At 39.2% G+C, this 9,277-nt stretch overlaps 1 protein-coding gene across 1 annotated transcript in view; it reads left to right on the forward strand.

The window, feature by feature from the left end:
- HCN1 (hyperpolarization activated cyclic nucleotide gated potassium channel 1) overlaps nucleotides 1–9,277 on the forward strand; it is a 369,251-nt gene that overhangs the window by 256,124 nt on the left and 103,850 nt on the right. The window lies entirely within an intron of this gene.

Raw genomic sequence — 9,277 nt, forward strand, 5'->3', positions numbered from 1 at the left:
GATAAAATGTTTAAAAGAGGAAAACACAATCTGTTTCCATATTTTGAAGTGTCTTCAAGGTGGTCCTCGTAGCTTTTGTTTCCAATTTCTCTCTTAAATAATACATATTTTTTTAAAAAATCTGCATTTTCATTCACAGAAAAAAATAGTTACCTGTTTCAAAATGTATGAAACTAATTTAAGGTATTATCATTGTTCATGTTCTATAATTTTTCAACAGTTAAGATAATATAAAGACTTTTCTTATACAGTTAGAAAAATATGTTGTTAGCTGATTAAATGCAGACAGGCAGCCATTGCACGTCTCTCTGTGCCTCTCTGCATGTTGCAATCATAATTTATATTAAGTCCATATGCATAGCTGAACATATGTTGCCCTTGTAGCTAGATAAGTCACCACACACCCTCTTTAAAATGCATATTAACAGCTGCTATCATACATTCACATGCACAATATGTTAATTTAAATGATTGGTGCTCTAAACTTTTCTCAAAAGAGAGACAAAAAGTAAATTCGTTCACTGATTTATTCATCGGATTTTTTTAATATGCTGAATTCCTTTGGTTGGGACTAGACCTTGGATAATCAGCCAGTACTTATATTCTTCACCAAATATCAGTAACTTTCTGACAGATAAGAATGTGGGGTTTTTTTTGTTGTTTTTTTGTTTTGGTTTGGTTTGGTTTGGTTTGGGGTTTTTTTTTGCGGTACGCGGACCTCTCCCTGTTGTGGCCTCTCCCGTTGCGGAGCCCAGGCTCCGGACGCGCAGGCTCAGCGGCCGTGGCTCACAGGCCCAGCCGCTCCGCGGCATGTGGGATCCTTCCGGACCGGGGCACGAACCTGTGTCTCCTGCATCAGCAAGCGGACTCTCAACCACTGCGCCACCAAGGAAGCCCAATAAGAATGTTTTATAACTGAAGGAAGACTTTCTAATGTGGGAGCTCTGTTGAACATGACAGAATATATAATATGCACCTTGCCAAAGAACATATCTGAAAGTAATGGTTAAAATAGTTCTAGAATACGTCTCTTGGTGAGTGATAACAGCTTAGACTCATAATTACTCACAAAACAGCCAAAGATCTTTCATTTGTGGCTTTATTTACAGAAGTGTTCAACACTTTAGTCACACAATAGGAAAAAAGGGAACCTAGATACTTTATTTCCCTTGAATTTAATTACGCTGCCACCAACTATTACAGTGAGCAAGCTGATGTTTTTTTACTGAAGTAATGAAAAGATGAACCACCAAAATAGCTTCAAAGTTCATTTTAAAATAAAGCCTCCAATTAAACTGCAAAGAACAAAGCACATAGTAAGGGGAAAGAAACTTCATACAATGGTGATTTTTGGTAAAAATTATATGCTCAATAGAATTTGGGCTAAATTTATGGGGATTTGAGATAAGACTACATATATGTTTCTGTTACACTATTTCTTTTTCCCTTTCAGTGGATATTGCTTTTCATAAAAATGCTCTTTCCCACTTCCTTTTTGCCTACATCATTGCTACATATTTTCTTAAAAATAAACAAATCTTGGGCTTCCCTGGTAGTGCAGTGGTTGAAAGTCCGCCTGCCGATGCAGGGGACACGGGTTCGTGCCCCGGTCCGGGAAGATCCCACATGCCGCGGAGCGGCTGGGCCCGTGAGCCATGGCCGCTGAGCCTGCGCGTCCGGAGCCTGTGCTCCGCAACGGGAGAGGCCGCAACAGTGAGAGGCCCACGTAACGCTAAAAAAAGTAAAAAATAAAATAAAATAAAATAAACACATCTTTAATTTCTAGGACTGCATTTATTAGCATTGTATTGCCTATTAAGTCAATTCACCATTTTTATGTTCTTAGACCTGCTCTATAAGCCACGTTTAACTTGGCAACCCAATTTATTCAACTATGTAGTCATAAACATTTACATGCAAATATGTTATGATGTTCTTCATAATTCAAGTCATCAAATTCTTGATCTTACAAGTGCTTAATAGAGGGCAAGGATACTGGGGTAACTTCTTGTTACTTTCTGACATTTGAAGCAATTTAGTCAGGAATAGCTGATTAAAGAAATATAATTTTTTTTGGTCTTCAAACCAAGATCTGTCAAGAAGTTTGGTTCTAGAATACCGTTCCCATTTTCTACTCAGCATAATTTAGGTCTTAAAGACATTGTGTTACTTTTTTAAATGTATACTTTTATGAACAATAAATGTCTTACTTTCAATTCAGTCTTATAGAATTGTTCTGCATAATGTATGATTGGCTTGCAGCTTCCTTTGTGATTTGGCCACTTTGGGTTTTTTTTTAGATAAAATACTCATAACACAGAATTCACCAGGAACTGTTTTAAAGTGTACAGTTCAATGGCGTTCAGTCCATTCATAATGTTGTGCAACCAGCACCACTATCTAGTTGTAAGACACTTTCATCCTTTAAGGATTAAGCAGTCACTCCCCATTTTCCCCTCCCCCACCCCAAGGCAACTACTAGTCTGCTTTCTTTCTATTGATTTCCCTATTCTATATATTTCATATAAATACAATCATATAATATGTGACCTTTTAAAATATTTTTGCGGCTCATCCAGTTTGTATCATGTATCAGTGCTTCAGTCCTTTTTACGGCTGATTAATGTTCCATTAATTAGTTAATTAATGTTTTGTTTATCCATTTATGAGTTGATGGATTTTGAGTTGTTTCTACCTTTGGCTACTGTGAATAGTGCTGCTGTTAACATTCGTGTACAAGTATTTATTTGAGTACCTATTTTCATTCCTTTAGGTGTATACCTAGGAGTGGAATTGCTGAGTCATATAATAATTCTAGGTTTAACTTTTTGAGGAACTGATTAATTATTTTTGTAGTTAGTATTTGTCTTTAGGTATTGGAACCATCTGCCATGGGTGTCTGCAAAATTAATAGTGATACTACTTTCACTGCTATGTATCCAGTAACATATTTTTGATGCAAAAGAAGTGAGCTGTAACCAATAGCTATTATAGTAGCCTTTCAGAATGTGTTGGTCTTCAACCACCTAATCCGGCTCCAGAATTCATTTCTCTCCATCACTTACCATATTCTTTGTCTCAGGTGAACATATTTTTAAGTCTAGTCTGCTACAAGTCACCTAGCCCACTATTTTACTTTGGAATCTCAGAGTCATTTAATTCTTCCTTCCCAGGGAACATCTCTTCAATCTGGATCCCCCAAGTTTAAGTAGTTCTATCATCCCGAGCAGTAGAATAAGGTCCTCTGATTACGAGATCCTAATCTACACAATATACCAGTGCTGCTAATCTGACAGGGTTATAGTGTCGATCATCCTCATTGTTATTACTTTCTCTCTTGACCAAAACAATGTGTGATGATCTTTATATTGTCACATTGCAGGTTAAACTTGGACTTGAAGCACATAGTATGCTGCTCATTTCATGAGCTATCATATTTTGTATTCTTTTACATTTCAGACAGCTCTGTTTCCCCCTTCTCTTAGGTATAGACTTTATGGTGTAAAATGCATAGTATTTAAAATGTGCCTCCCCTGATGCTCTGCTCTGGATTACCAGCAGTCTGCATACTTTCTGTTACTGGTTACTGAACAAGCTCAACTTTGAAATATCCAAACACAGTGGTTTTGTTTTGTTTTGTTATTTTTATCTCCAGTTACTGTTTTTATTTAGTGAGGTTCATCTTTCCTGGGCAAATTAAATCTTTCCGCATCCCCACCCAGGACTTTGTGGGGCTGGAAGAGCCAGGAGTGAGAAAGCTGGGCTTGCCCTGTAGGCTCACTTCTCTCTTCTATTATAAGCCTACTAGGAGCTGCTGTTATGTCTTCTCATCAAGGTGGAAGATAGCAGTGAGGAGGAAAGGGAAGGGAAGAGGCAATTTGGATGCACGTGCTAGAGCTGTTAAACTAGTGTCCCTGGGTGGGTCTGGCAGATAAGTAAAACTGACACTTTCTTTGAGAGATCCTTTGGGCATTTTAGGTGAGCCCCACTGAGTCCCTGCACTTCCCTAGAAGAGGCCCTGAGAATTTGGCAGTCATCTGCAGCCTCTTTCTGCTGAGGGCTCCTTGCTCTGCCAGTGGGCACTCTTGGACGGGACTGAAGATGTAATGCTGGCCCTCCTGTATCACTCAGGTCTGGTCCACAGAGAAGCCCTCATGCATCCCTCTCTTAGCCCATCTCTCAGCACTGCTGCCTCCTCCACCAAAGCAATGAGGAGCCTGTGTCTAGCCTTCTTCAGTTCCTTGGCAGGAGTCAGGCCCCAGTGTCCACAGGCTATTTACATGTTTTTGGAGGTGATCAGACCCCAGACTCACGTCTCTCAACTAGTGAACTTACTTCAAAAATCCCCAAGTGATTTTCTTGAAGCTCCCCCAACAGGTCAAGTGTTAGAAGATAGCCTCCCCTGTCCCAAAGCAGGCTGGGAAAGGGACTCAGAGAAGAGCTATCATTCTCCTCAAAGAAATCGGTTCCCCATCGTCAGGAAAATTCTCACTCTACTCTCTGACCTCTGTAGACCTGCAGAAGTCTTGATCCTTGGATCATCGTTTACAATTGTAAATCCATGTAGGAGAAGGAGCCTCAGAATATCTATCAGGTATTCTGATATCGCAGATGAGCAGTTCAGTGAACATGAGGAAGGAAGAGTAAGTCCTAGTCTAGCAGCTTTTTAGACCTTTTTTTAAATCTCAGCTCTTCTCAAAGCCTCTTCCACAGATAATGGAAATAAATCATAAACATACACATATGTATACATATATACTACACATGTATATATATGGTTTATTGTTGAATTACGTATATAATTGTTTCCTGGTCAACTGAGTTTGGAAATGTTGATTGAAACAATGAATTGAAAAGGTTTTTTGCTATAAGTTTGTGTGCCCTGAGCATTGAACATTTTGTCTCTTCCCTCTATGCCAAACCCCCACGTATTTTTTTTTTTTTTGCGGTACGTGGGCCTCTCACTGTTGTGGCCTCTCCCGTTGCGGAGTACAGGCTCCAGAAGCGCAGGCTCAGCGGCCATGGCTCACGGGCCTAGCCGCTCCACGGCATGTCGGATCCTCCCAGACCGGGTCACAAACATCCCTGCATCGGCAGGCGGACTCTCAACCACTGCGCCACCAGGGAAGCCCCCCTCCCATGTATTTTAAGTGATTAATGTACACTTTGGGAAACACCTATCTAGACATACTGCTCACAGTGACCATTCCTTTTTTTTAAACTGACCTTGGGTAGTTACCAACTTCTCTAGATATATCCACAGTTCATCTAGTCTTGAAATGAAACTGCTTTAGATCACTGTGTCTTTATACTGTTGTATCTTAGTCCTTACACTTGGGCACCCCTGGGAAGCCTACTATTATATCTAAACTTGACACTCTCTTTCCTGTCAAATAATTATAGTAATAGCAGCTTTTAGGTGTGCAATTTTCCTTCTGTAATAAGCAAGAATTTTAACACAGAACACATTATGAATTTAGAGTAAGAAGTTTTCAACTCACCTTGGTGTACCTGATGTACATGAATGATTTTTAGTGTGAAATTTGAACATGACAAATATTTAATTGTATGAGGAAATTATCAAATTGAAATAACTTTATACACTGAATAGCTTCTGAATCCAGGAAGCAGAGTGTATATAAACCTAAGGCAGGTGCAGGAATGATTTGTTTAAATAGACTGTGCTTTCTAGTGATAGAGCACAAGGCAGTGAGCCAGTGCTGCCCTGGGCTTCAAATATTGATTATGTTGCCTAAAATTGTAAAAACTACTGATTCTTCATTTAATAATGATAAGAAATTGAAATTCTAAATTTATCCAAATGGACAAAATTTTATCATGTTTGCAAGTGTTTATATGATGTCCATTAAAATCCCTTTGGAATAAGGAGGTACAGTTTATGTAAGTAGTCTCTCAACCATACAGGTGAGTTATATGTAATCCTGCATGAGCCATATTGAATTATACAATTTTATGTAATCATATGAAAAACACTATATCCTAAACCAAGTCAGTTCAGACAAATATTATTTCCTTGGTTTTAATTCATAATCCATAGATACTTATTCTTTCCTTGTAAATGAAGGACTATAGTCAGGACTGCCACATAAATTTCATATTCCCCAGAAATATTTTTAATCAGTCTAATCTTCCAAATTTGTATAAGGCAAGGTTATGACCAGAGACAAAAGGCTGGACACTAAGACCTGCTCTCATTTTCAAGCTACTTAAATCTCATTTGCAAGAAAGCAAATTTCAGGTCATTTAAAATAAAGTGATTATGGATAATATATATACTTTCATGGTAATATGCCCTTCAAAAAGAATTTGGTTGGAGGAGGAATGATGCCAAACCAACTTTTAAACTCTTATGGATCTCACGGCCAAATCTCTCTTCCAGCCACATAATTATTGTTCTCGCAACAAACCAAATGATTCTGACCTGCCTCCAGAACCTTTCATCCTCCCTCCTTACATACTTTAATCCCTTTTAGTGTTTACACAGGTTCTGCCCTTCCCTTTGGAAGACTGTGACACTTTCCCTGATTATCCCAAGCTATAATAATCTGTTTATTGTGTACATTCTATATGTTCAGAGGGAATATAACACCATGATGGGAAGACCTGTGTCTTTGTAATTGTGTATTTCAGCCACACACATAGAAGCCTCAGTGCTGCGATGCTCAGAGGGGACAGTGAGGATTAAGAATATTTGCAGGTGTCCAAACTTTTTTTTTTTTTTTTTTTTTTTTGCGGTACGCGGGCCTCTCACCGTTGTGGCCTCTCCCGTTGCGGAGCACAGGCTCCGGACGCGCAGGCTCAGCGGCCATGGCTCACGGGCCCAGCCGCTCCACGGCATGTGGGATCTTCCCGGACCGCGGCAGACTCTCAACCACTGCGCCACCAGGGAAGCCCACTGAGTGCATTCTTAGTGGGAAGAGGTGGCTCTAAAATCAATGTGCATTCAGCAAAATGTTTCATGGGTTTTCTTCATTATTAGTAAATGCCTTCTTCCTTCCTTTACAAATGAGAATGCCATAAGCAAAACTCCCACATGGTTCCTTAATTAGTTGGAAAGATTTCCAATTCGGCTATACTATATACTTTTGCTTCCCAGGAGCTGAACTTTACATACTCTGGTATGTTAAACTGGTAGTACTGCCAAACATTCTCAGGCCAGGGCAACCCTCAGACTGGGAATATCTGCGAGATTTTCTCATAGAAAAATAGCAGTGCCATAACCCTTGGGTTAGCTTCATGTGGCCACTTGGGCTGCTAACAAATTGGGCTCCTGGCAGAATAATACTTTATGTGATCAGCTGGGAAAAGTGTTAGTACATTAACTGAGTACTGTTATAGAGATAGGTACAAGTAAAGATAGGGAGCTTGAGGCTGTTAATTTAACCAAGGAGAAAAACAGAATTTTGCCTACTGTAAATCTCTTTTACTAATGATTTTCAATCTTTGTATTTTAATATATCCCAGTGGTATCCCTTTCACTCAGTGATACTTTCCGTACCAAAACTCAGTGGTATATGCTGAAATTTCCTGTGTCTTTGTTGTGGGTATTCATGGTTTCAGGACTGTATGAGTTGCTAAAGATTTGTCCTCACCAATCCTTCTTTAGTTCTTTGCAGTTTACATTTATCATTGACGGCACATCTGATACCTGTTTCTAATGGCTCTAAAGTAGAGTTGTATTTTCTACTATTTTCTTTTATTGGTTGATGTATGGATATAATTTTTTAGAAATGTTTGAATTTTCATTTGAACGTCCTCCTTGAAGTTCTTTTTCAAGTGTTTTGCTGTATTGTATTTGTGTCCCTTATATGTCATAAGACATAAATACACTATTAAGCACTTTTACAGGGCAAAGCTTGTCACCAGGGATCCACTAATCTGACAAAAACCCGCAATGGACAAGAACCACTTCATGTACTTGAATTTGTTTAGTTAGATCACTGGGATCCATTGGAAATGGACCTTGAAGAATGTAGAGGAAATCAACAGGCAGAGATGATCACCACTGGAGAAATGCCCCAGAAAAGAGCCCTAATTGTGAGAAGATTCTTGGCTGACAGGAACAAAATGTGCAAAGGCCCAGAGGTGGCCATGTGTGGGGAATATTGAATTGTCTAGTTTGAGTGAAGTGAAAACTACCTTGCTGGGCAAAGTGTGAAGTTAGTTTAGGTTATGGTCTACCTAAGAATAGTTTTCAATGCTGGAGGGATGAGACTGTGCGTTGGGAAAAGGATAACCCTTGCAAAATTTTAGCAATGAGAGGTAGTCATTGAAATTGTCTTTTAAGAAAGTAAATCATAGTCGTGCATGAAATATGGTGTACTCCTAACCTAGATTGTAAGGGTCCAAAAGCAAATAGATCACTTCATAAATGCTTACTGATAGAATCATTAGCACAAATATATTAACAGAACAAGAATGCCAGCCTTTTAAGTAGATAGGGGACACTCTGATCAATAAAACTGCTGGAAACAACAGTCTTTTATAAAGAAGTAGGATCCGAATAGTCTTTGGGGTTAAGATGTCATGTGAGTTGAGTCTCAAGTAATCTACTTTTTATCCATTTGATGTGTATTTATTGAATGCTTACTACGTGTCAGGCCTGGTACAGGATGCTACGCATACAAAGTGAGCAAACAGATATGGTACCTTCTCTCATGATGATTCCTGTAGTACAGTAGGGGTGAGGGAGGGGCATGACACAGTAACAAGGTTCACAGAAAGCAATAAATTATAAAAATTTTAAAGTGCTAAGAAGGGAAATGTGAAGGTCTGCTAAGAGATTTTTAGTCTCTGACTTGATTCATATGGGATGTGGTGGGAGTGGGAGAGAAGAAAAATTGATATTTAGGAAGAGACCTGAAGAATGAATAGAGGTAAGATAGTGAAGTAAACAGCATGGGAAAAAGCACTGAGTGTGAAAAAGCTTGCCGTGATTCAGGAACAGACAAAAGGAACGTGTGACCAGAGCACAGAGATAAGCGAAATGGCTCTGGATGAGACTGGAGAGACTGACATGGGTCAGGGTGGACGGCACCTCACAGGCCTACTTAGCTATGTTGTATTTTAGCCTAAATGCTATGAGAGTCTAGTAAGAATTTGAAGCCGAAGAGTGGTACAATTAGGTTAGATTTTTTTAAAAGACTGTTCAGTCAACAGTGTGCCTAATAGATTAAAGTATAGCAAAGATAGCCGAGGACTCCTTGTCATTACGTAAAGGGGCCAGCGCTAGGATTGGTGGAAATATTAAATTGGG

The sequence above is a fragment of the Delphinus delphis genome, chromosome 3 (assembly GCF_949987515.2).
Source record: "Delphinus delphis chromosome 3, mDelDel1.2, whole genome shotgun sequence".
Classification (NCBI taxonomy): Eukaryota; Metazoa; Chordata; class Mammalia; order Artiodactyla; family Delphinidae; genus Delphinus; species Delphinus delphis.